At 39.4% G+C, this 26,824-nt stretch overlaps 1 protein-coding gene and 1 long non-coding RNA gene across 3 annotated transcripts in view; one reads left to right on the forward strand and one right to left on the reverse strand.

The window, feature by feature from the left end:
• Positions 1 to 2,572: 2,572 nt before the first annotated feature.
• On the reverse strand, positions 2,573 to 13,467 carry LOC146443443 (uncharacterized). The gene is made up of 3 exons (XR_014847528.1): positions 13,080 to 13,467; positions 10,680 to 12,982; positions 2,573 to 3,179 (listed from the first exon to the last, which is right to left on the reverse strand). It is a non-coding gene; the product is annotated as an uncharacterized LOC146443443 (long non-coding RNA).
• A 118-nt stretch (positions 13,468 to 13,585) lies between these two features.
• The window catches only part of FRS2 (fibroblast growth factor receptor substrate 2), a 49,581-nt gene continuing 36,342 nt past the window's right edge, over positions 13,586 to 26,824 (forward strand). Inside the window, exon 1 of one of the 2 annotated variants that reach the window (XM_085044755.1) lies at positions 13,586 to 13,743. The gene's annotated coding sequence lies outside the window, so the exon portion shown is untranslated. Of the gene's footprint in view, positions 13,744 to 13,772; positions 14,338 to 26,824 lie in introns of those variants that run through there. The other variant, XM_085044756.1, reaches the window with a different exon arrangement.

The raw sequence follows: 26,824 nt of genomic DNA on the forward strand, positions 1-26,824 counted from the left end.
TGTCTTAATTCTGTAATATCTGGCAAATTTCACCTTTTTTCAGTCTATGAATCAGCTTTTTTTTTTTTTTTCAAATAGCGCAACTTTTTAGTGATTGTAGAATAAATATATATATTGGACAACTGGAACTGGTTTTTTTCCCCTTCTTGCTACAGGTTAAGCATGTTTGCATGGTGAAGCAAGACACAGGACTAAACTAGACAGACTGAACTCCAGAACTCATTACATAGTGCTTAAAATGATCAAAGCATCTGCTGCTTTGCAAAGCTTTGTGGTTGCTCTGAATCTTCCTTGTACAGTCCTTATCAGCAACAGCCAGGAGGTGCAGTGTTAGATGAAGATGGGCATTGCCTGGGATCATGACAGAACATCGTGGGCCATGTCAGAGGGCACGGCTGGTTTGGTGTTCACTCAACTGCCAGGCCTGCAAGGCACCAACCCCAAGGCTGCTCCTCTTGGGTGGTGCTTTGTGCTCGTGGAGCATCTCATCACAGATCAGTCTGCTAGTCCTGCATCCTGATAGATTCACTTGACATGATTTAACAGTCAGGAGCCTACAATTTCAAATAGCGAACACAGTCTAGCTGAATTTAAACTAAACTGTGTTGTGAGTTTTGCTTGTTTTTTATTAGTAAATAAGAAATTTGACCTAGTCCTTCTGCATTTTCTGAGAATAAAGAAGATATGTTTCTAATGCTGTGAATTCTTTCTAGTATTCTTTTTCCCCTCAGGGATAAAAGGCAGACACGAAATCATTACGTTTTTGAAACAGGCTGACACAGTATGTGTATTTTAAAATGGAAAAGCAGTAAAAATTTTCATGGATTGATTGTCTGAAAATATTTAGTTCATATTTTAATCTGACCCCATATGGTACTAAACTCTTGCAAGTGGTCTGCCTCTGTGTTTGGAGATAGAAATGCTTGATACTTCACTAAATAAACCTGACCTTCGATCCTTGTGACACGAGTGAATTTCAATCAAACCTCTAGTGAATGAAGGTAATAAATCAGTAAATGAAGAAGCAATATTTTAATAGCAGAAGGGCCACTTCAGTAATGTTTTATATTTCATGATAGTTAAGGTTTTACAGCATTTCTTCACAAGTATTAAACTCTTTGGAAGTCTGAGCATACCCTACGTACAAATTTAAACAAACCACTTGTCACTTTGTCACCTAGTCATTGCTACTGCATGCCCTCTTGTTGACTTCGCAGTAACATTATTTTCTTGCATGGTATTTTGTACATTCGCCAAAAGGTTTGCCCTTTATAAGTTCCATCGCTCTCCTCAATTCTATGCTACAGCTACTTTACCACTCAGTAAATATAAGACAAATTATCTGTAAGACAAAAAGCAAGGTAACTTGGTTTTGCTGCTGCTGTTACTTCCTGAGCTTTATCTGACACTGATGCTATAGAGTGCTAGCTTCAGTGTTACCTAAATCTAGAGAAAGTTTGCGTGACAACTCTGAATATGTTTTGTAATCATCTAATAGCTGTCCACACTCAAGCATGTTGAACTTGGTTAGCAGCCATTATATATATACCTGCGTCACTTCTCTGTGGCCTTGTGTAAAAATACCCCCAAAACCCCAAAACCCTGTGGCTGAACCTCTATCCTAGTGTCCCTGATACAAAAAATAAAATTTGCTCATCTACTGTATTTTAATAATAATAACATTTTGTAAACGCCATGTAATGCTAAATAATTTATGTTTCACATCAGATGCTTGTTATCATTACAGCTTTGGTTGGAATTTCTGTCTAAAAACACCCCACCACCACATAAATCAACTCAGGTACTTGGGTTCATTCTGATCTCTTTACTGCTCCATAGTCATAAACTGTTTTTTGAGGACTGACTGTGGTTTTCTCTACTGGGATTAGAATTGCATCCAAACTAACTTCACTGAAGACACTTTGTAATTGCGAAGAAGAACTGGATTTGAAATAATTTTCTCATGATCAAAGATTCCAAGAAGCTTTTGTAGTAATTGGAGAATAACAACTATATAAAATGTGTTTGCTTCTCATATTTAAATGAAGCATAAAGATAAAATGCATGAGAGGCATATTAAATGAACACACAGATACTTTATCTGATAAGACCAAAGCAGTTGAGTGGGATTTTAATTTAGGTATTTGACTGACTTTGTGAAAAAGAAATGTTTTTGAAGTAATGCTGGCCTTGTTCCATACTATCTGAAAGGTTCATTCAGTTGTGGATTGCCCCACTGGGCTATTCCCTTCACTGATGATATACCATTATTTATATTGTATCCTGAGAATACTGTACATGTAAAATGCACAGGCAGAGTTCCAGGCCTGAAGGCCTGCAATCTGAATGGGCACTATAGGATGGGTGGTATAATAAATTGCAGTTCTTTACTCCAGCTGTAAGCAATGTCTTTCAGCTCTAAAATTATACCCTTCATCCACTTTGATCTGAAGAAGTATTTAATACAGTACAGTTCTCATCTTCTGGCAACACAACTCAGTCTGACTACAGTGGGTAAGAGAAGCAACTGCTGTCTATGAATTCACCATCTTTAACAAATCAGACTTATTTAAAAAATTATTCTGGGAAGTCACTTGCATGAAGATAGTTCTTATAGTTTCAAGAAAGGAGAGATGGAAAAGAGAGCTGAACAAAAATATTCTGAAAATCTGCCATTTGTAGCAAAAGGCTATTTAAGGGTTGGAGTGGGCACACAGTTGTTTGGTACAGATTTAAGTAGCCTTGGGAAAAAACCTTATGAATAAAAACTCTAAGCATCTTGCTTCATTACTTTGACAAGATAATCCTGTACCCACCAATTCTGAAAGCAGAATAAAACCCCCAAATACTTCAGGCTGCTTCACAGAGGTTTGCACTGGTGAGTGGGTCTTATTTAAAACCAGGATATGCGGCCTGCCCTGAGCTCTGACACAAACAGCAACTAATTGAACATCTCAGGAAAGGCCAAGAGTGTGACAGAGAGAGAAGGAAAAGCCCATCAAAGATCATCTATGGTCTGCAGTTACCCATTTGGTTTGGTTCTTCTGCCATAATTCTGCCACGGTTCTGCTCCGTGAGGAGCAGAAGTTTTCTTAGCACTGGAATGAACTTCCCCAAGAGGCAGGCTCATAGCCTTCACCTTCTCTCACTTCATCTTGAAGGTCTGCTTCTTTGGGGTGCTTTATTGTAAACACAAGACATTAAAAAAAACAAACTTCATTAAAGCAAAACCAGTTTTGTCATCTTTCCCTCCTCCTGCTAAGAAACAGTGGGGAATAACAAACACAATTGGACAAATCTCTTTCTATAATAGTTAGTCCCACCTGAATCAAACTGCTTCTATGAATAAGACTTCCTTTTCTGTGAAAGATTCTGTGAATAAGACTTCCTTGGTCTCCATCCTTGAGACTTCTCCATACCTGTTTCTGCATGAGGAAATAATGTTGGTATATATTTTGATTTTGTCCCTAAATTGCCTCAAAATACAAGCTATTATATGCTACTGAAGGGAAATCTAATTATTTCTGCTTAAAATAATTATTGCTTAAAATATCATTACATTAACAAGTCTGCTTTTATTTCCCTTGTTTCAAGCAATTATGTAGTTTGCTTCTACTGGCTTATGTGTGAATTTAGGCAGTCCTAAAAGTGAGAAATAATATGCTGGCTGCCAAATGAGGCAGTGTAAAAACAGCATTATATTCCATTACCAATAATTCTGCTTTGCCATAAGTCACCTTTTCTTCTTCTATGCCTCTTCTGGGAGAACATGCCCAAAGTTATTTCCACAGACTTTTATGTTGGCTGTCTCAGCTCTAACTTTAAAAGTTATTTTTTCAAGGGTTTGGAGTGGTTCATCACTTTGGCCCATTACCTTCGCTTGGTGGTTTCTGCCCACACGGTAATAAGGTTCTTATTTGCCTGAAGAAGCCCACTCCTTATACGCTGGGGAGAAATAAAAAACCCCAGGCATTTATGCTTTTCTTCTCTTAAAACATCAGGCTGTGATCAGTGCTTCAGCAACAGCTTCATAAACCGAGCCTTCCCCTCAGCATGGGTGAGACCCTTCCAGAGGAGGGTAGGTGATACTTTTAGAGTCCTCCAGTTTTCACCTGTCTGTAAAAATCACAATGCTTAGTTATCCACTCAAGTCCACATGTGAGTTTGGAGTCTGTGGGACAACAGCACATGACTGAAGGAGAGAGAAACCTGCTCTACCAGTGTTCAGAACAGCTGACCTTGCATTTCCTTTGACCACTGCTTTCACTAACAAATTATGATTAAGAGGCAGAAGAGTAATCCTGCCAGTGTGAGCTTGGGTTCCCTCTGTAGATTGAATGCTGAGTAGGCAGAATTGTTTTGGAAGACAGAAAAAGTGTGTTTTACTGTTTCTTAACATCATCATTTGACTTCTTCAGAGAAGCTTTTATGTCTTTCATGAAGTACTATATCCACCCCAAATAAACTGCATATCACCATGAGTCCAATTTATGTCAGTAGTTATACAAAAGTTAATTTGAAGTAATGTATTTTATCTTTTCTACTCCAGATAAGAAAAACACAGGATTAAACCAATCACCATTATATCTGATTTTGCTACATCAGTTCTATCACTGACAAGGGAAAAAAATTCAGGTTGCAACTTTAAATGTTTCTTTAAACTTCTTCCTGGGCATACCAAAGAGCAATTTTCTAGGAAAAGCCACGGTATCACTCTCATTGCACAGGACACACTAACTTGTGTGTAAGAGAAAGGAATTTCAGAAAGACAGATACACAACTCTGGTATGTAATGTAGATTAGAATTTGACATTGAAGACTATTTTCCAACGACAATTAAGTCATTCTGCCAACCATAAGGTCCCTTAGTTATGCAAATAAGCAAGTAGAACAGCGATTATCTGCCTGTGACAATGCAGGTCTTTCCACTACTGCTAAGGATAGCTTTTCGAGAAGGTACCTGCTGCCCTTACAGGCACTGGGTTGCTTGAGGGTCATTTCAACAATCTTTGAACAGGAAAAATGTTATTTAAACGTAGTCCTGGAACCTGAAATTATTAATTCACCCATTCATGAAATGCTGTCTGTAAGCTGATGGCAAAATACATGCAGTAACAGCTGTTGCAGTAAAAGCTTACGTCAATTTGCCAGTTTTCTTCCCTCACTGTCTCAGATCCTACATGTTGCCATGTTACCACCAGACTTTCTGCTACTGCCATGCTTTTACTGACTGGAAACCATAGCAGGACATGTTCTAGTAACAATGCAGACCCAAGGAGAAACTTAAATTTTCTCTCTAGTAGTCACCATTCATAACTTATAATATATACTGTGAAAAGACTGAGAAAACCATTGATTGATTTAAATCCACCTTAATTTTTGACCACAGGCAAAAACTCCACACACTGGTGCTTAATCATACTTTGCATCAAGTACAAGCATGCAGTTTTCCATACAAATTCCATAAGGTGTTTAATCTGCTATTGCAAAAATACTTATTTGCATACAATCACACCCTGCTGTGGTTTTAAATGTTTTCTGAGAATACATTTTGAGCCTATTATCTTAACCTCACTGCCTTTCTACCCACCTACAGACTAACAGACATGCAAACCCTTTAATTTTTACTCAGGTCTGACTGTAATTAAGTTGAAGTACATTTATGCTTTAAAACTATAAGACTCAGCTTATTCCATAAGTATTCCTGGTGAATACACAGTTGTTAAGCCACTGAGCTGTGGCAGGATCTTCAGCTTACAAATAAACGTTCTTATTACAGGAGAAAACAGTGATGGGCAGTTTTGGGTGTTTCTGAAGTCTGAAATGTTTTTTCATGCCACACACGCCAGGTGTTGAACAGAAGCAGTCAGCCACAAACAGCACTATCTTATCTTTCAAAGATCTTAACCCAAGTACTAAGAAGCACTGACCTGACTGTCTAACTAGAGTTAGACATATTGCGGTGAAGAACATACTTTCTTGTCGAAGACAGGTTTGATCTAGATGCAGAGAATATGCACCTACACAAACACATCATGTGGCATGGCAGCACGTGCTATGCTAGGTACACTCTTCCGCACCATTCAGCATCTGACAAATGAATTCTATGTCATTTGTTTAAAGAAGACATTGGGAGTAAAAAACCAAAAACCCTAAGAATGGACAACAGTACCATTTACTGACTCCTGCTATAGCTGTGGCCTGACAATGAACTCCCGTTCTTGACATTTTACAATGTATTTTAATACTTCGTCAAGCCACTAGACAGAAAGCACCATAGCTGACTCTTGCTTTGTTTATGCCAAATCTAAAGTGTCATAGCCTCACAATGTTCTTGAATTGAGTTTTAATATATAGTCATTAACCTGGAGCAAATATATTCCACTTCTGTCGTGAATATATCGCGTGAAATAATGTTAGGGCACAAGCATGTGGTAAGAACCCACCTTAAGAAGCCAGAACTACATTGGTTGCAATGGGCCTCTGGAGGCCACCTAGGGCAGCTTACTGCTCAAAGTGGGACCAGTCAGCCCAGACTGTTCAGGGCCACATCCAGTCAAACTCTGGGTGTCTCTCTGGAAGGAGGTCACATGTCTCTCTCGGCAACTTCTTACGGTATTTGACCACCTTCATGATAGAAAAACAGAAAGAGAAAGAAAGAGAGATAGAGAGACTGAAAGAGAGAGAGCAAGAAAGAGAAAGAAATCTCTGAATCTAAGCAGAGCTTAGCAAGATGTGTCCATTCTCTCTCAGTTTATCACTGTGCACCTTTGAGAAGAATCTGTCTTATTTTTCCATATGGACAACAGCTGTAAGATCTTCCTGTAGCTGCCTCCTTAAGGCTGAATAATATCAGTTCTCAGTCTTCTCCAATACACCATTCTTTTAGGTTCCTGACCATCTTGGTGTCTCTGTCCTATACTAAGTACAAAATGGCCATACTGCATCATGCTACACAAGTACCCTTAACTCGCTTCTGGACTTAATGACCAGGACTAAACAGTCAAGGGAAGAAAGAATTGAGGTATAGTACAATCCTTTTTGATATATATTCACTTTTTAGTAAATCATTGGCTAGAGAAAACCAGAACCAAAGGCCACTGTATTCCATTCAATTTACTAGCTGCTAATGCACTGCTTTGCTTTTGAGTTTGTTTCCTTTATTGGTTTTGCCTGCATGCATTACTTTACAGTTTGAGACCGAATTTCCACTTCTAGCCTAACACCCATGCTATTCAGCAGAAGGAGACATTTTTGAAACTAACTCCTTGCTGGCGGCTTCACAGTGCACTACTGCACAGGATTTTGCATCAGCAGCAAACTGCACTGCTGCTTTTACTCAAATCTCTTTCCAAGACCATTTCTGAGTATGCTAACTAGTGCAGGTCCCAGCATGAATCCCTGTAGGAGTCTAATCTAACTCTCCCACAGTGTAAAAAATTACTATTTATTGTTCCTTGTTAACCCTTCTCTTTCGGCTAGTTACTAACTCCCAAGAGAGGCTTCCTTCCCAACCTATGACAGCTACTGTTCTTTAGCAGCACTGCTGAGACACTGTGCCAGAGGCTCTTTTGAAATGACTGCAAGGAATGTATCACCCTGGTTTATCAGTTTGTCGATTTCGTCAAAGAACTGCATAATTATGACAAGGCTTCTCTATCTACAAAAACCCATGTTGATTTTTCCATGGTCTGACGTATTTGTCTGTATGCTAAAGCCTCACCCCAGCTCTCTGTCACTGGTTAGCTCATGTGACCTGAGACAAGTCTTGGTGACTCTTACAATAAGAGGGCTCAGATGCTGAAAATGAACACTTATGTTCCTTAAATCCAAAATCACTGCCTTAAAAATTCTCATCCAGTTGCTTTCCAGCTATGGAGGTGCTTACATTCCATAAATTCTTACTCTATTGAGGTTCCCAAAACCTCTCTGACAGCTTTCACATGTACCTCCCAGCAAGCTAATTCTACTTCTAAATGTCCAGCCCAGATGACAAATTAAACAATTTCAGTGGATTGATTTCAGAGCTTAAGGAAGCTGAAATAACTGTATGATGGCTATAGCACACCGTGAGTACGTGGAAAATATTAATTTATAAATTCAGAGATTAAGGATGAAATGAAACCAATGTCCCCATAAGCTGAATTTCAGGCTTTCTAGTCACTGAACAACAGGAAAAGGACAGGATGGCTTCTCCTAGCCTTAAATATACACATTCTGCATGAAAGGGCATCTAGCAAAAAAAACTTCACTGACATGAACTCCAAGTGGAGCAAGCAGCTCCTTCCAGCTCTGTCATTTTGAGGATTTTGAGGGACACACTTTTAAGTTTTGCAGCTGTACTTGCATGCCTCTCCTGCCTCTGCACTGAAACACTTCTCATGTAGCTGTGTTGGAAAAATGCACTATTTGTCAGTGTCCTAGTTATGAACTTGCAGTGTGGACTTAACTAAACATTCCTGAATTAGCACTGTAGTGGCTGAGGCAAACGTGCATTGTGTACCTGCAAGTTTTCCAATAGCAGTCATAATACTGACTCATGGGACACAGTGGACAGAAGCCCAGCATCTGTCAAGATTATTTAGCACTATCCCCCAGCCACTGTGACTTCAGTCACATAAATGTCATTTCACAGTGAAAAGTTTAGCTAGCATGGGAAACCTGGAAAGAGAACTAGATGCAATTGAATTCACCCACCACCACTGTTCTTCTGTGTTTACTGCCACAAATCCAGTCTGTGCAGTACCAAGATCTGCTGCAGACCTAACCCACGCTTCCTTGCAAGCAAAATAAAACCATATTGCTTCTCTTGCAAAAGCAGCACAGAAATAATTTCACTACTGCTAATGAAATATCAACTAACACAATGACAAACACCCTAAGAATATCTAAGTTTTTATTCACTAAATGAATAAGGCAAAGGGCACTTGCTGCATGCAGAGATTTAAAATAATCAGCTGTTTCCTCCTGTGACAGGTCTCTATTCTGTCCCCCGAAGGCACACAACAGAAAAATGCTGCATGATAGACAACCTAATTCTGTCATTCTTGGTGCCCACAAGGAAGTCAAAAACACGGCTGCACAAGTTGCCTAATTTTGAAAAGTCTGCCATTGTGATGGTGTTCTTTGGCCACTGTTCTGTACATATTACATAGTCAAATGTGCACAGTTCTGAGGCCCTTAAATAGATTTATATCTTGTTTATTACAGGCATAATAACCTGGAAACAGATGTGTGTACATTCAACAAACTCATGCTCCCCCAGGGAAACAATCACCAAGAAGATACAGGAACTGCATATGACAGCCATTTTTAGGAAAATTAAACTAGTTCAATTTGGTTACATAGAACATTAATTTGTGACAAGAACTGAATTAGTATACATACTTGTGAGGCCCAAAAACCAGCTTCACTTGCAATGATGTTTTTCAGGTTTTCAATATTCAAATGATAAATGACTAAATATCTAGCATCTCTAAAAATAAATTGCATAGTACCTCAGACAGCAAGTTCAGACTAAAATGAGCTCAGACAAAATACTTAAATTTAAAATTACATTTTTGCAACTCGTTGTATTATCCTTAGAAGTTTACTGACCAACTGTTACAACAACTAGTACCCTGTCATTCACAGAATATTACTTGGAGCTCATGGATCCTTTAACCTTGCCAGTGAATTATTTTTATGATGACAAGACAATTTATACAACTGAGGAAAAACAAATTACATCAATAGCCACCAGAAGAATCCCTGAATGACCAGATCTGCTCCACTTTTCCCTGGCTAGGAAAAAGAGCAGAAAGTTTGTAATATTGCAGCAGTCATTTTGAGAAAAAATTCATGATGTGAATTAAAATAGCCAGCTGCAAGGCACCTTTATTTACTACTGGATTTGAACTTTCTTTTTCACTTTTAAGTGAAATCACAACTAATGACAATACTCAATGAAGCAGTGAACTACTAGTTTAAACTAGCTCAATCTTGCAATTCCTTCTGAAAAAAACAATACTATTAACTGTACTGGGGAGGTGTTCTTTCATAAGAAGGGACAGGATCTTGCCACAAGTAGCTGCTGTATGGCTCTTACTGTATGCAGGGGATTTGTTTGGTTGTGAAAACAAAAACTTCTTGATGTGATATACAAAGGGTTGCTCTACTTAATATGCCATACATGAGGGGATGCAAAATGTGATGTGACTGGTGTTACTCTCTTCAGTAGCACATTAAGTCCAACTTCTCTCTTTGTAAATCTGTTTTCCAACTCCTGAAATATTGTTATAGTCTGAATGTGTGGGTTTTCATTTTTAAAAATAAGATTTTTTTTAGTGTCAAATGGATTTTGGAAAATGTGGGTCAGAATACATTTACACTCTAGGTAGCCTCCTACAGCAGAGAAAGTGCACAAGATTCTGTGCTGCATTTCAACCAGAAACATGCTTTCATTGCAGTCATAAACCAGAAAAGACAGTGTTTATAGTAGAGCTCTCACCTATAGCTATATTAGGTGGTGCCTATACGCATATCAAAGGCCTTCTGTATTACAAAACAAAGTGACTGCAAAGTTCTGTGATTTCTTATGAGGCTGTTGCTATGATTTTATTTTTAGAGAAACTGTTTACTCTCCTATTTTTGCTGCAAGAGTTAAATTTATAGTTGAATCATTAAGGATCTGAGCCCACCTCCAAAAACACTTCCAGGCTTCATGCTGGTGTAGATATATCTCATCCTGGTCAGAAAAGACTTCCCTGATGAGAAGACAAACTGTACATGAAATGGGAAAGGTTCCAACGTTCTTGAGAAAAAGAAATATAATTCTCCACTTCATACCCCTAAGAAGTTTGTTGCCATGAATCTCTGAACAGCATATGAAAGGAAACTGCATTAACACAATGCAGAATGTGGCACTCCATTCCCCAAGAGTCCTCTCTTTGCCAGGTCCAGATATAAAGAAAAAATAAAAAATAAGTAAGGGAACACTGTTTTAATCAGATAAATCACAGAATCAATTAGGTTGGAAAAGACCTCTAAGATCATTGAGTCCAACTTATGACCAATTACCACTTTGTCAACTAGACTATAGCATGAACTGCAGTCACTTCTTAAATGCATCCAGCAACGGTGACTCCACCACCTTCCCCGGCCAGTCTATTCCAATGCTTAGCAACCCTTTCCATGAAGAATTCTTCCTGATGTCCAACCTGAACCTCCCCTGGTGCAGCTTGAGGCCATTTCCTTTTGACCTCTTGTCCGGTTGCTAGTAGGAAAAGAGCATGACCCCCACCTTGCTATGATCTCTTTTCAGGCAGTTGTAGAGAGCAATAAGGTCTCCCCTGAGCCTCCTTTTCTCTGGGCTAAACAACCTCAGCTCCCTCAGCCACTCCTCGCATGCCTTACCCTCTAGACAATTTCCCAGCTCCGTTGCCTTTCTCTGGACATGCTCCAGCACCTCAATCACTTTCTTGCAGTGAAGGGCCCAGAACAGGCACAGGACTCGAGGTGTGACCTCACCAGACTTCAGCACAGGAGAAAAAAATCTGATGTTAAAATGTTGTATGTGACCGGACTGTGCTCCTCCTTACAGAACTGAATACTGCCTCAATCAACATAGGTCAAAGGCAAGAACACTTGATCTTCAGAGTCCAAATTTCATTATAAAAACCACCGAAACATGTTGGTATCATCTTGTAAGAATGCAGGAACTGGAACAAGAATGATCTATGAATCAACACTGAAATACATTAGGACAGTGCAATGAGAACTTCTAGAAATACAATCTACCATGTATCTTATGCAGTACAATTTTATCTCCTCTTAAAATACTAAGACTCTTTGCAAAATATTTATATGACCTAATTTTTAAATAAAAAGGAGGTGTTAAATTCTGCAAATGTTCATTTTGGGTGAAAATGCTGTTATTAATAAAGGAGAAAATTCTAAATATTATTAAAATTTAACACCTTTAAAATGACCATTTAATTGGGTACATCATTTATGAATCAAGAGAATTATGAAATGCATGATTATTTTTGCTGCCTCAGAAAAGCCATATATTTAGCACACCCCGTAGTGGCTGTACAAGACCATACAAAAATGCTGAAGCAAACAATTTGAAAAGTTTAGTTATTAAAATAATAATTTTACAAACTTTAACTATGGTCAAAACACTTAGGGAAAAAGTGTTAAAAACACTTAAGGAAAAGTGTGTAAAAGGTGTTTATGTGCTACCATCTATAAAGATGGTAGCAGCATCTAATTTTTAAAAAGAGAGAATTTGAGCTATAGCGAAACAACAGAGAAGGCTTTTGACTTCAAAGTTGACATAAAGAAAGTTTAGCAAGATCTAGTAGAAATAAAGATGCCATCAAAGGACTTAAAGCAATAAAAGTTCATCATTTACAGAAGTCTGTAAGCAGCCGTGTAATCTTCAAAAGACTTGCAATTGGTGCAGCATCTGGACAGAGGTGCAATAACCTTAGTTTGGGATGACAGAAATTATTGTAGTTTTGAGCAGCAACAAATATGTCATGGATCCAAAACACCTGTGAAGTGAGAAAGAGAAGGAACAACAAAAGAACAGAAATTCCCAGCAGGAATGCAACTTACTTCTGACATTTCTGCTACAAAGCAGTAACTGGCCAGGGAGGGGAAGAAAGTGAACAACTGTGATAGCAAGATTTTTCTGCTCTTCCTACGATGAGGTAACTGAAACAAAGTCAAAGAAGGAGTTGCACAACCCCTGAGAAAGTCAAATACATACACAGACCTGTTCTATGAAGCAACTTGGTGCAAGTCATTGTTTGGTGAAGAGGTCAGAAGTTAGATTAAGGCCAAAGCAGGTGGATAAGAAGAAGAGACAAAGCTGAATTTTATGCAGGCTACTCTAACCGTGGGCAGTGTGTCTCTGTGTATGTTGGGACAAAACCTACACAATCGACATGAACTGTCCATCACAATGTCTTCTGGCCCAAGTCCTCTCAGACGTCTGGAAAGAAGAAATAGACACGGTGACATGCAGGTAGCGAGAGCAAAAACAAACGTGGGGATTTTTTTTCACTGGCTAACAGGAGTATTCCACAAACCTGCACAGGTGTGGCACCTCCTCTGGTTCTTGTTTCCCCCATTAATCGTGTTGTCCCCTTGTTTTTAACACGCACAGCGCCTGCCGGCGCGTCCAGCCGCACGTAGAGCAACCTCAGGGACACAGCCCAGCTCCGGCACTGCGAGAGGAGTCACCCAGCAGCGTCTGGTGCAACACCGTGACACCGACTGCTACAAAGTTACAGCAAACCGAAACAATCCTTGCCAGAGCTGGGCGCGCAATTACAGCTTTAATACTTTTTTTTTGTTGGTTTTTTTAACCTGAGAAACCAGTACGACACGCTCCCTGCCCCCGCACCGCTCCCGGCGCAGCCCCCGGCCGCCCCGCCGCCCGGGCGGTGCCGGAGCCGATGCCGGTGCCGATGCCGGAGCCGGAGCCGATGCCGGTGCCGATGCCGGTGCCGGAGCCGCAGCCAGAGCCGCAGCCGGTCTCCACCGCCCCGCCCGCCCCGCGGCTCCCCGGCGCTGCCCCGGAAGGCGATCGCGCGGCGCTCCGGAAGCGGAGCCGGGCAGGGTCCGGCCCAGAGCGCGGCCCTGTCGCTGCCGCGGTCGGAGGCGCAGCCGTGCCCCGGCCCGACGCGGGGCCGCCGTCTCGCCCGTCACAGGCGGCCCGGCCCGGCGGGCAGCGCGGGGCTCATGGCCCAGGTGGGTGCCGCTCCTCGCCCCTTCCCCCGCTCCTTCCCGCGGGGTGCCTGGCCGTCTCCGCTGCCGCCCCCTCCCAGCGGAGCCTCCCGGGCCCCGGAGCAGCCCCTCGTCTCGCCTCCTCCCGTGGGAGCCGGGCCGGGACGTGCCCCGCGGTAGGACCCGCTTCTCCTTGCCCCCGGGGCCGGACGCGGCAGCTGGGTGGCGGCTGGGCCCCCGCGGGCACGGGGGGCTCCGGCCCGGGGCTCTGTCTGGGCGGGGAAGGCCGGGCACGGAGTGCGGATCGTTGCCTTTCTCTGGGGTCGGGGCGGGAGCGAGTGTGGACGAGTGGAGTGCGAGTTTAAAAACAAAAGACGAGGCGATAGGTTAGTCCCGGCTGTGGCTGTGTGGAGGCAGCTCTGGCGCGGGGAGCGCTCCCGGCTGCCTGCCCGCCCGCCCGCCTGCTCGCTGCTCGGCGTGTCCGATGGTCGTGTCCCTTCTCGTGTCACCTGTCAAGCGCTCGCACCTTCCTCCAGCTCAGCTGCGTCCGTCACACGCTTCGCCATACAACCGCGTTTGCTGTTCCACGTCGCTGAGCAAGCCCGGGGGGCTTTCGAGGTGCGAGCCCTGAGCCTCCCTGAGAGCTCTGTCGGGTCGGGGGGTTGGGAGCGGCAGACAGCCTGCCAGGGGAGCGGGGTGCTCCGTGCTCTTCCCTTTGCTTCTGTGTGTATGAATGAAAGCGAGACCTAGCTCACTTTCTCGTCATTTTAGGCTGCCCTTCCTGTGTCTATCGCTAGACTAGATGTAGCAAGGAGAGACCTGAAGACACACAGAGGTCAAAAGGTGTCTAAGTACTCATTTGGCTCGGTTGCTCATCTAAACTGGAAGGTTTTGAAAGTGAATGTGTGTTTTTGCATCTTCCTAGTCACTGCATCTTGTTCAAAGTCATTGCATAAGACGTGATAATCATTATTAAAAATTACTAGGAATGTTGTTGGACTGTGAGTTTAAAGTAATACTGTTATTGCAATGAATACACAGTGTGGAAATCAGGATAGAGTTTATTAAATGTTGAAAAAGTTGCCAGCTATGGTTTGATATTAATAATGTTTATAACAAGTATTTTATTTGTGACTTTTGAATAGTCCTTGATTTTTTTTAATTTTAAGTCCTAATGACAAAGTGATTTTTAGTGTAATGAGCAAAACAGTTCTCTGAATAAGTCTTTAATGGTGTTAACATTAGCAGTAATTCCGTATCATGAACCGGTCATTACATCTGTTCTGCTAGTTCTACGGTATATTTGTATTTAGTGAAATGAAAAACTAGTTTTTAAAGATTTACTGCTCCATTAGAAGTGGCTTGATATTAAGATATGTGGGTTCAGATCCAATAAGCCTCCTGGTTTTTGCTTAAGTCAGCAGAACTGCCAGGGAAATTGTCTGTTTTCCTTGGTTAGCAGGTGCGTTTGAACAGCACACCTGTCTATGCCTGCTTGAAAAGAAGCCTGTATCAGTATAAATCATCAGTTCAGGTCCAAATAGTGCTAACTCCACTCTAAATGGAAAGAAATTAAGAACTTTATTCCTTGACTGAGATTCCCTGAGTTTATCTACTTCCATGTCAAGAATGCTTTGACATGCTTGTTGCAGTGTGCCAGCAGTTGTATGAATGTATGGTTAAATGCCTTTTCAGGGTTTTGCGCATTTTCCAGTTGAGTGTTTTGTCTCAACTGTTGTTGGTGAATTGTAGTCAAAATAAACTGTTCTCACTTCTGTATAATTTTTACAGACAGAGTACTTTGGGACACTTTTTCATGACACGAGAAGTTTCTGTTAAAGACCAATTGTGTTAAAATGCTGCAGTAGGCAGGTGGTAGTCTGTAGAAGAATCTAGCTTTGTAAGAAAATCAGAGTTTCATTAACTGGAAAAATATAATATATGGCACTTGGAAGACTGGTTTGCAAAAACATGCATCTGATTCTGCACTTCAGTTCTTGAACTGTAATGTTGATTTATCTTTTGAATTGATATGATTATATTTCTTTTCTTTGTTAGCTGGATGAACATAAACAGATACATTTACTTTGCATGGAAATAGTTCTTTGCTAAATGTAATGATCCAGTAATAAATCCTATTGTTTGTAACTTTAAAAGATTATTATTGCTAAGTCTGTACTCCTTCTTATGATACTTCATTGTTCAAAAGTTAGCTTGAAAGTAGCTACATCCATGTTTATTAGGTGTCTGGTTCTGACTTCATTGAAATTAATTTTGTTCACTTCTGTGACCACTGGGACTTGTAGTTTACGCAAAACAACGTTTTGAATAATGGATGAAATTCACTCCTGAATAGAGAGGTTTGTAAGATGACTTTAATCACCAGAACCATTTAAATTCCTTGTAAGAATTAAACTATGGTTGAGATAATACTTAACATGGCTGCAATGGTTTTATTCCATGTATGTCCTTCTTATGCAAATGTTGGAAGTGATTTAATCAGTGATGTTTAAAATAATTATCTGGTAAAAGTATCATTAAGATAGAGAAAATAATGCTCTGTTTTTGTTTTTTTGAATATGAAGGGCGAATGTGGTTAATGTAGTGAACTAGCCTCACTTCCTCCTTGATCCAAGTAGGCTATGGCTGCTTAGGTTTCTGAAAAGATTGGAGTAAGGTTTAATCTTAGGAAAAAATTGATTAAAATAGTCATGTTCATCTGTGCAGGCAAGTTGAAATTTAAAATGTGGTGGTGTATGAGTGTTTTCACAGCATCACAAGCTAGTAAAAATTGGACCTCCCACCTTTCCGGCATCCTTCCTTCTCTTCCTTCCTTGTGCTAGTACGGATTGCCCTGGGAACTGTTCAGGAGCCTGTACTGGCTGAAAATTAGCAACTTTTTTTTTTCCTTGGTAGGATTAGTTTTCAGTTGACTCAGCGCCCTGAACCGACACATCCCATAGTTGCCTACTTGTCAGTGGCTGTGTGAGCAAAGGGGTGGGATCCCAGAGAGGAAGGGGAAGCGTGGCACACCACAGGCCTGGATCTGTGAGGTTGATGTTGCAGGACTCCAGCCTTTGCATTGGCATACAGCTGGCATAGACCAGCTCCACCATGGAAAAACATGGTGCTGTTTGCTTCCACCCTGCTCTGCTGCTTCCTCCTTTGTGCAGGCAAATACTTGTATGGTTCTGTGGTGAGCCGGGCTGAGGATTGAACTAACCTGGGGGAGGGGCAGGCACGGAAGGGTTCACTTTGAGCTGGATCGGTTTGCTGCACAAACATTGGTGCTGGCGCAGAGATGGGGGTGGAAGCAAGCCGTAAGGGGAGCAGGGTGTGTCTGTTTCTTACGGTGACAGTGGCACATTATGCCACTTTAAAGCATATTTGATACTGGCCTAATTCTGTGAAGTTAAGATGGTATGGCATTAAGGGTTTGAAGACATCGTTTGGTTATGGTTCATGGGAACATCTACATCTAAGACCCCTTAAACCAGGGTAGTGTGATTTCATTATGTGCTTTGAAGGGATTTTGAGGGAAGAATCTGGCCTTTTGTATAGTAACTAATTAAAAAAAAATTATTTGGTACCTATTGTTTCATACAACTGGTGTTCGTCCATCAGATTGCTGCAACAAGTTAATTTGTTTGCCATGTATATTGAATTTTTAAATTTAAAAGACTTAAATAAGAAACGTTAGTGATCAGAGTGTCCTCTAAGAAAGTGGCACTCTTTATTGCAGGTTATTTTGCAGTAATGAGTAGATAAAGAGACAGAACAAATCTATGGAAATTGTGAGGCTTATGTAAGATACACATTATAACTTCAGACAGTTTCTGGGGAGGCAGTCTGTGACTTCTCTTCCTAAGTAACTATAATGGTTAGTGGTTTTCAAAGTCCGTCTTAAGGCTTTCAGCCTATCACAGAGATTGTAGTTAATGTTTCAGGATATGGGTAGGCATTGATTTTTATCTTTTTTTTTCTCCCTTAATATCTGTGAAAACTGTATATACAGTGTCCCCCATCCATTTGTGTTTCCTCTCTGCCATAGATTGCCGTGCATAATGATCCTTTTCACCAGAGAAGCCATATGCAGTGTTACGTGCTTTAGACATAATCAGCCATTAAACGGACAGTATCACCTCAGCCTACCTTCACTGGTCAGTTACCTTGATTAATTTTTCCCAAAGTGGATTAGTGTGCTCTTACATGATTGATTCTATTGCGTGTCTGTATGGGTGGTAGTCTCTCTGTTTGGAGGTGATGAGTAACTCAAGACAGTAACTACTGCTGGAAGTGATGACCTATCTGCAGCTCTTAAGTGATGTTTTCTGTTACAAATGTAATGGGTTTTATTTTTGTGTGCTACTGGTTTTCTATCAAAATTATTTGAGGAACTGTTGGCTGAAAATTGATGTCCAGGGATGTGTAATTTCATGTAGTGCATGCAGATGGTATTTTGGTTGTGAATGAGTTGTAGAACAGCAGTTCTAATAGACTTTCAGTTTTCTTCTCTTAAACATCATCTTTTCTTGTTGGCCCTTCTGTTTAATCAGTGCTAGATGTGACAATTCTTTTTAGGCTTGAACAGGTGTGTGGTGCTTTCTCATATATCTATGTGTGCATACAAATGTCTGAGATTGTATGCCATGTATTCTTCAACTGCAGTGTACTTTTCAAAGCTTCATCTTCGCTGCATCTGGCAGGGTGGCAACAATCATGATGGCGAATTTAGTTCACTCTTTATTGAGTTCCCTCTTCCTGCAGCCATGGGATTCTCCACAATTTCAGTTTTCCCCTCAAGCTTTAAATGACAACTGAAATAATTACCTCTTGGCTTAAATAAAAAGAGCTAATAACTTATTTCTGATGTTTATACAATAAAAATTCATGATTATTACATGCTTGGGACTGACTATATGCATTCTTTTCTAATTAGTGAAAATGGCATTGTGATTACTGACTGTTTCCTTCTCATGTCTTAGAGTACTTTAATTTCATGTCTTATTTTGTTCTTTTTCTAAAACGCTTTTACATCCATAGGTGGGGTAGTGAGATAAGAAGCTCCTTGTCACAGGAATGGTGTGTAACCTGACACTCAGGTGGTCCAGGGTAATCCCTGAACTTTTTGCTTGAATCTCAGTCAACAAAGTAGTACTAGTATCTGTGTTAGGCAGTGTGTTCCTCTCAGATATTGCAAGTGTAAAATCATTGTGTTGCATGTCATTGCAATCCTACCTGACCATGCTGGATGGCCTTTATTTACTTCAGCTTCTAGAATCAACCAATTACTAGAACTGCCACTTCTTCCCGCAGAACTGGGTTTTTTTTGGTTTTGTTTTTATTTTGTTGTTGTTTGTTGGTTTTTTTTTTAATAGATGATTAGGTTCTGTTTTGGCTGTTGATAGAATCACCTGTGTTGGTACATTTTTGGGCCAGGATTTAAAAAAATACCCCAAATGGAGATTTCAAGCTTATCCTTTTTCTTTTCCTTTATTTATGATAAACATATGTCTTATGAAAAAGGCACTCAAGTATATCAGTATTCAGGTATTCAGCTTTTCATTGTACATGTGTTTGCTACTTTTCTGTTGAGAAAAATCTAATTTAGAAATACTGTATTAATTGTCTGTGCTTGTAGCAAATAGAAAATACTATAAGGCAGTTGGCATATCTGAGATGGTGATAGTTTTCCTGTATGTGTGCCCAAGTCAGGAGAGACTGGAGCCCCGTGTTTTCAGTCTGAAGAACCGAATCTTTTCCTTGGCTTCTCTTCATAATGATTTTGGTCCTGGCAGGGTTGAGATGCTCCTGCTGTTATTCACACCATGGTGATGGTTACTGTAAAGCCCTGATCCATACTGGGTGCTGCTGACTCAATGGTGAAAAGCTGCTTTAATTTCCGGCCTTTCCAAGGGTAAAATATACTCTCTGTCCCATACACCAGTACCCGGATTCCTGTGTTTCTAATGCAAGATACAGATCTTTGATTTCTCATGGGAGCTGCAATTTAAAGTAGTGTGTTGATATTTTCACTGTTCTCCTGTTGCTGCTGCCAGAGAAGTTAAACTGCATAGTAGTTCTTATCTGCTGGGATTGCACACATTGTCACAAATGAAGCATTAGTCTTTCAAGAAGATTTTCTTAAATGCTTTGCACAGGGATATTATCTTTTTGTGTGTTAGTATGACGCCTGGCACAATATGCAGGTGGGGGCATTTCATTCTCACCATTATTTAGTTGGTAAATGTGGTGGTAGTAATACTGCTTGCTTAGGATAAAATATGATTTGGAAGAGAAAGATATTAATCGGCACAATACTAGATGTATTTCTGAGATTAAATGTACTTCATTATTTGCAAGATGTCTGACAGAGTGGAGATTTGGCTGGTTTTGCCATGCCTTAGGACAGTGAGACATTTTTCTGTGATGGAGCTGTTGAAGCAGTTGCTTTAAAGAGGGAACTCTCACTATTTCCTCTTTTTCTCCTGCAGAAATGTAAACTTTAGTTTAAATATAAACTTGAAGTGAGAAATGAACGATCTGGTGCTGTGTCCGATCTTGGTAGCAATCTATCAATTTCACACTGATGTTTTCTGAACTTAGCAGCACAGCAGAGCAAAACTGAGTTGACTGTGCAGCAGTTATCCTTCAGACATGGCTAAATTTTTCAGTTTATTTATGAGTATCAACAAACACTTTGTGCATACTTTTGCCATGCGTTGAATGCTTCTATTTTCCTTTAATTTAGCTTAAAACTAGTAATGGAATTCCTGAGGTTTTGAAAGGAATAGCTCTTGGCAAGCCTAGGGCTTTGAAACCAAAGGCAAATTAAGATACCAAGCAAACACAGGGAGGGCTACTTCTTCAGGGAAGTATGCAAAGATTCTTCTGACATCTTAGTGTTTGTTGTAGGGCTTGTTCTTTTTTTTTTTTTTTTAATCTCTTTGAATTACTTGTTTAAAGCACAGTTGTTATTATTCTCTTAAAAAAATGTTACCGAAACACAAGGGGACTTTTTTCCCCCTTGATGTCACTCAACAAGGTTGGCCTTTTCAGGCAACCATTACAAGTAGAGGGTATTAGACAACTTTCTTTCTAGTTGTCTGTATTTTTCAATAACTCCACACTGATTGAAGCATGTAGTTAGAATACAAATTTTAGTTAAACTGAAATATGCTCTTGCTTTTAAATCACCACAATAATTGTAATTGAAAGTAGCTGCTATTGTGCATCTGTCAGGTGGTACAACAATGCAATTAAAAATCATTTAAATTTTCAAAGCATTGTTGGGCTTTTTATAAAACACGTAGCTAAGCTGCTTTAGGTTTGTGGGAATGAGATGACAATGTAGGAAAACTTGCCTGGTTGTCAGAGCCTTGACCCTCTCCTGTCTTTGTGGTACTACTTGCTTCAAGCATCTACGCTCTTCCCACTAATCCCAAGGTGTGCAACGTTCATAGAAATCTCTGCATCTCCTATATTTAGGTTGCTGTATTTCTTTGTAGAGTTTCATGGCTTTGTGTGCCTTCATTCAGTCCGGCATCTTCTTCAAGTGTTTTTTATCATCATAAACATTTTGAATGTTCCAGAGCTCTTTATCTTCCCTTTCAAACTTTCTCGCCATTTGCAATGCTGCTGACAGGGGTATAATCCTCCCTCACCCAGGGAGGGCACTTGTTTGGGAGTAGCCTTTTCTTTTTCTTCCTCTTGAATCCACAGTCATGTTTTATTCATATACTCCTTCTTCTTCGTCCAAATAACATTTTCAAGACCACATTTTCTTTTTCTGTCTTTGCAAATGAAGTTTCTGTATCTGCCATCTGGAGTACTTCAAGTACCTTCTCCCTCTGCTGATATTCCTTGCTCTGCAATCTGTTCAAAATACAGCTGCTATGATTTTTCAGTAGTCTGACTGATACTTTCCTCATCAGTCTAAAGCTTGCTTATTGTCTTGGAATTCAAAGACCCATGTCTCATATTTCTCCATCATAGCCTTTTTCCTTGCTACTTTTGGCACTTCAGTCCCTTTTTTTTCTTCCCCCCCTTCAATGTCACTACTTATGTTTCATGTCATGTTCTTTACTTTGATTTACAAAACTTCTGAGAATAATTGTATGTTATATATGTTAATACTATTACAAGAGAAAATGACTGCACCTCTGACCTTTCTTCTTGGGTATTGGAGTATCCTGTTGTCTCTTTTATTTATACAGATAAATTATGTTTAAAACTAGGGATACATGTTACCTATGGATCTTTTCTTATAGATACACATGAAATATATGTTGCTGTATATCTTTTAAATGTGATTCATGTGTCCAGTGATTTTATTTTGGAGTAAAGTGCACCAGTGGCATGCTTTAAAATCTGTTGTGTGAATACAGTTTCATATTTTGTGGACTTTTAGTATCATATGTGATTTCAGTTAGTAAATTTTTTTCTGCACTTGACAGGTTTCTTTGGTGAGGCAGATGTAATCTACAGCTTGTACTGAAATGATAAAAGAATAGAATTAAACTGGCAATCAAAGTAGTATTAAGTGCTATGTCATATACTTGACTTACTGAAGAACTAATGCTAATATTAGCAGAGGTAATACTTTTTTTTTATTAAGGCAAGCCAAATGACTCTTAAATGTTTTTTTCATGTTTCATGAGGTTTTGTTTCCAAGGTTTTTGTGGCTTGTGTTTTGCATTTTGTTTGTGATTTTTTTGGGTTTATTTTGGAGAAAGGTAAACTGCTGTGCCTATGTGTAATTTGAGTTTTCTTGGCTGATAATATAATGAAAAAGTAAACTAGTTAAAATAGATAAATTAATAAATCTTAACATATAGCTTGCTGTATGTGTCTTAGAAATGTTTTAGGATAATATAGTTAAATCATTGGGAATTTCTTCTGTGTCATGGCAGCTTTATGTTATGTTTTCTGCTCTTAAAATCTGCTGAGTAGATTCCATACCTTGAAATTAAGAACGCAGTGTGTGTGTTGCTCATCAGTTTGTATTGCTATAAATGTTAAAGGACTAGGGCAGTGCTAGTTAATTCTCTCAGGTGTACCAATGTTAATACTTAAGTAAACTCGATGTTTCCTGTCAGACTATACAATATTTTTGCAGCTAGTCTGGAAGTAGTCTTAAATTCTTAAATAATTGTCCCCTACTTTAGGGTTCCAAAAAGCATTTAATTGGCAAATATTCAGATCTCAGTGTGAATGTGAATGCTTGCCTTATCTCTCTGATTGCTATCTCTTTCATCATTTGCTGTGTAAGTTTTAGGTAATGGTATTCAATTCCTGAAAGAGCTTCCTCTGTACCTTGGGAATTGTTGCATTGTTGGGAAGAATACCATTATGTTAATCTTTGCTATTAAAAGGCATTTGGTTAAGACTTTTTAGATCTTAAAAAGTAATGAACAAGCTAGTACTAAATCCAATCCAATCAATTGTTGTCTAAGCTTGAACTTTGTGGTATTTATTTAGTATTTTATTAACAATATTGCTGTCCCTATATTTAGAGAAATTCTGAGTAATACATGCCAGTTGGTCAGTCCTGCTACTCTAGAGAGTGCTCTATTCCTAAAAATTGCTGGACTAGAAAAACATGTATACGGGAAAGGAAAAAGGGAAGGTGCTACATAGACCTCAGACAAAATATTTTTTTATATTTTATTCCCTCCTCCTTTTTTTTAGTAGAGAGGTGAACCTTTTTTATACAGTACTTATATCCTCCCTCACTAAGTTCCAGAACTTTTTTCTGATAACAGAAGAGAGCATTTCCATTGGGAGAGCATTTCTAGCTTGTCCTGTGGCTCTTTAGTTATAGAGCAATGTGTGTTTTGTCTCAGAGGAACAACATATACCAGAAACTTAGATAAGTATCTAGTTTCTGTAGGACTCTTTGGGTTTAAGTGTACATTATAGCTCTTACTTAAAGATACTTATGGCCACTTAGGGTCTTGAAATATTTCTACCACGAAAGTGCAACAAAGTGCTCTTCAAAATCTAAAGTTCAAGTTATTTGTCTTGGATTTTCTCTGCCTACAGTGTTATGTGGATCATGTGACCTTCACAAATGTGTTTTCTTTTACGATGATTTTAGTCCCAAAGTGTCAGTACATTTGCTTAATAAATACTTATTTCTTTCTGCTTCAGAGTTCCTTATTCTGTTAAGTCCCTATTAACTAATCCCATAGAGCACAACTTCATGTATGTCTCCTAAATTTAAATTTACTTCTCTTGAATAGTTTGTATTTCTTATGTTGGCTGTAATACAGAATTCTATTTGTTAAATGGACGTAACTTACTAATTGTGAATGGTATGGTTTTAAAATCATTCCAAATCAAAGTGAAAGCAGTTTAACATTGTCAGCAATGTCAAATTAAAACTACCTTTCTGAAGGTTTGATTGTGCCATTACCATATCAATTTAGCATTACTGGTTATAAGCTCTCCATAGGAAGGATATTTTCTTTGAAGTTCAGAGTAGGATGATGTCCGAAGAAATTTGTTCAGCTGAGGCCTTGAGGACAGGCTGAAGTACTGAATGATAAGTGGTGTACTCTGGGGAAAGCTCTAAATAAATGATTTAATGTTGACTACCAAGGGATACTTTATGCTGCTAAGTAGAGATATTAATCAGTTGTTATGTGATATGTCAAACTGCTCTTGCATTGATTGTGACTGGGTGCAGTGGTACTATTTCATTGGTTCTGGTGCTGACTTCTAAAGTGAGTAGTGTGTTAAGGAGGGTGCACTGGATTCTTATCAGTAGTGTGCTATCATACTGTATTAGTGACTTTTTAAGGTAGTTACACTCTAGGTTGTTCTGTATAAAATAGTGTTTCTTGAGTGTGCTATACCAGGGAAATGTACTTTCTGAAAGTTGTCCATAATCTTGACTTCGAACCAAACAAGGAAGTATCACAGAAGAATACTTCTGGTGATGGAATAATAAAGCCTAGCAGTGGTGAACAGTAGCAGTGTTTTACGTAGTACTTTGAGCAGTAAATGTTGTGGCATGACAGTGATTTGTGAGAGATCTTGGTGTACATTCATTGCAAAGGCTTTCTGTGAATTAATTCCAACACCAAACAATTTCACTGAAGTCACATCATTGATTACGTGTGAGTGTGAAGGAACTGTTTGAAGTGGGTGGTTGTAACTACATAGGGACAGGTGAAAAGAACATAAAGCTAGAAAAAATAAGGCAGTGTTGTCTCTGAAATGCAAGTCTAGAGTTGTGAATAAAATGCAGCTAAAATTGTCACCAAAAATTGTAACCAGAAATGTTTGATGTTAAATTTTGTATGTTAAAAGCTATTTGCCAAGTTACTGATAGGATAATCCTAATAACAAACTTTATTTAAACTTTCTTTGAGTTTCAAATCTGTCTTTGTGAATATATTACTTGTATGCTAGTGATAAGAGTAAAAATCATTGTTAAATGGAAATTTGGCAAAAATCTCAGAAATCTTGATGCTGAATTTCCTTTCTTCTTTGCTAAATAGCATGTAACTTGGGATCAGGGACTTTAGCTTTAAAAAAAAAAAATTATAGAAGCACTTTATTACCAAAGCTTGAAAGTTTTTTGCTGGTGCAGATGCACAGTGAGTAGGTCATTCCCACTTCTGCTAAATATATTTTTAATTTGTTTGAGCAGCACAGTTCTGCCCAGCTGCTGTGGTGTCACACCTGGGTGAAGACAGTTAAACTGGATGTCAGTAGGTTTGGCTTTTTAAAGTCAGAAATAGTGACTGCATATCTTGGGGCAGGTGGCACACTTTTTTCTATAGTTTGTTTTGCAGTAGTCTTGCACATGCATGATTAAACTATTTGTAAAGGAGTTTACAGTATGCCTTATGGTATTTTTTTGTTTGCTTGCTTTAAGAGGCCATGGTGTAAACTGCAGCAGTTTAGCAGCTGATTCGTGAGTGGCTCCGTGTTTGTCTCCTGAAGGAGGGGATTTTGTTGGGGGGCTGACACCTAGTGAGTACAGTGAATTTATTGGCTGGCTTCTTGGTGATGGTGGTTGCTACTTCTCAGGACTTCATTTTATTTCCAAGAAAATTGTAAATGCTTCTCTGTGAATTGTGTGTATTCCCAGGCACATATTAGACCTGTGCCTAATGTAATGAATTGTACTTGTGGGTTTTGTGGTGCCTTGCAGCTTTTCATACAGATTTTAAGCATTCTTTATAAATCTATATTAGTACTTTTTTAAACTGACAAATCTACTGGATGTGCATCAGCTAAGGCTATCGATTGAGGTTATCAATTCACAAGTGATGGCACAAGTCTATAGTAGTGACTTGGCAGAGATTTTAAACACTTAAAAATGTAGAGATTTCTGAAAAGTGTCCACTTTAGAAGATTACCTAGGGAAGCTCTCAAGTGAGTCGTGTATAGTACCACACAAGTAGCAGACTGAGTTCTTAGGATCCTATGATTGCTTCTTGTTCCCTAGGCTATCTGATGACCATCAAGGAAGTCTAGATGTGCTAGAGGTTAAAGAACTCAGCTCTTGGTTCAATACATAGTAAGTTACAAAAATAACTAAAATTAACATACCTATAAAAATTTGTTCTATCCAGTTTGGTCATAGTTCAGTGAATATAGTAGACAAAATGTATTGCCTTAACAGCCAAGAATTAATGCAATTTTGGTTAAATAATATAAAAATTACACCACTGGGGCTAATTGATTCATGCTGCTGCTGTGTGGGGCTGTTAGAAAGCGCAAAGTTAAGATGTTCATGGTCCTGTTTGAAGGTGTGTTGCTGTTGAGCAGCTAGCAGAGTAAAGAAAGCATCAGTTCTCAGTGGCAAGAAGGAATGACCTTTATTGTTTTGATTTCATCATATATATAGAGTTTTCAAAAGTCACCCAGATTGGTCAGTCAGAAGCCTTCCCCTAGGCCTGATTGGCCAGGCCTGCACTGTCCAAGTTCTGGGACACTGTTCCAATAACATCCAAACTTTATCTTTATTTATAAAACACAAGAAGAATTCTCATGGGAAAAACCTGTGCTAGCCACAAAGGTGTGACAGGGTTGCCTGCAAAGTCACAGCTACAGTAGTGGAATTTATATCAGCCTGCAGCACTAGGCA

The sequence above is a fragment of the Lichenostomus cassidix genome, chromosome 1Aa, assembly GCF_008360975.1.
Source record: "Lichenostomus cassidix isolate B80296 chromosome 1Aa, HeHo_3.0, whole genome shotgun sequence".
Taxonomy (NCBI): Eukaryota; Metazoa; Chordata; class Aves; order Passeriformes; family Meliphagidae; genus Lichenostomus; species Lichenostomus cassidix.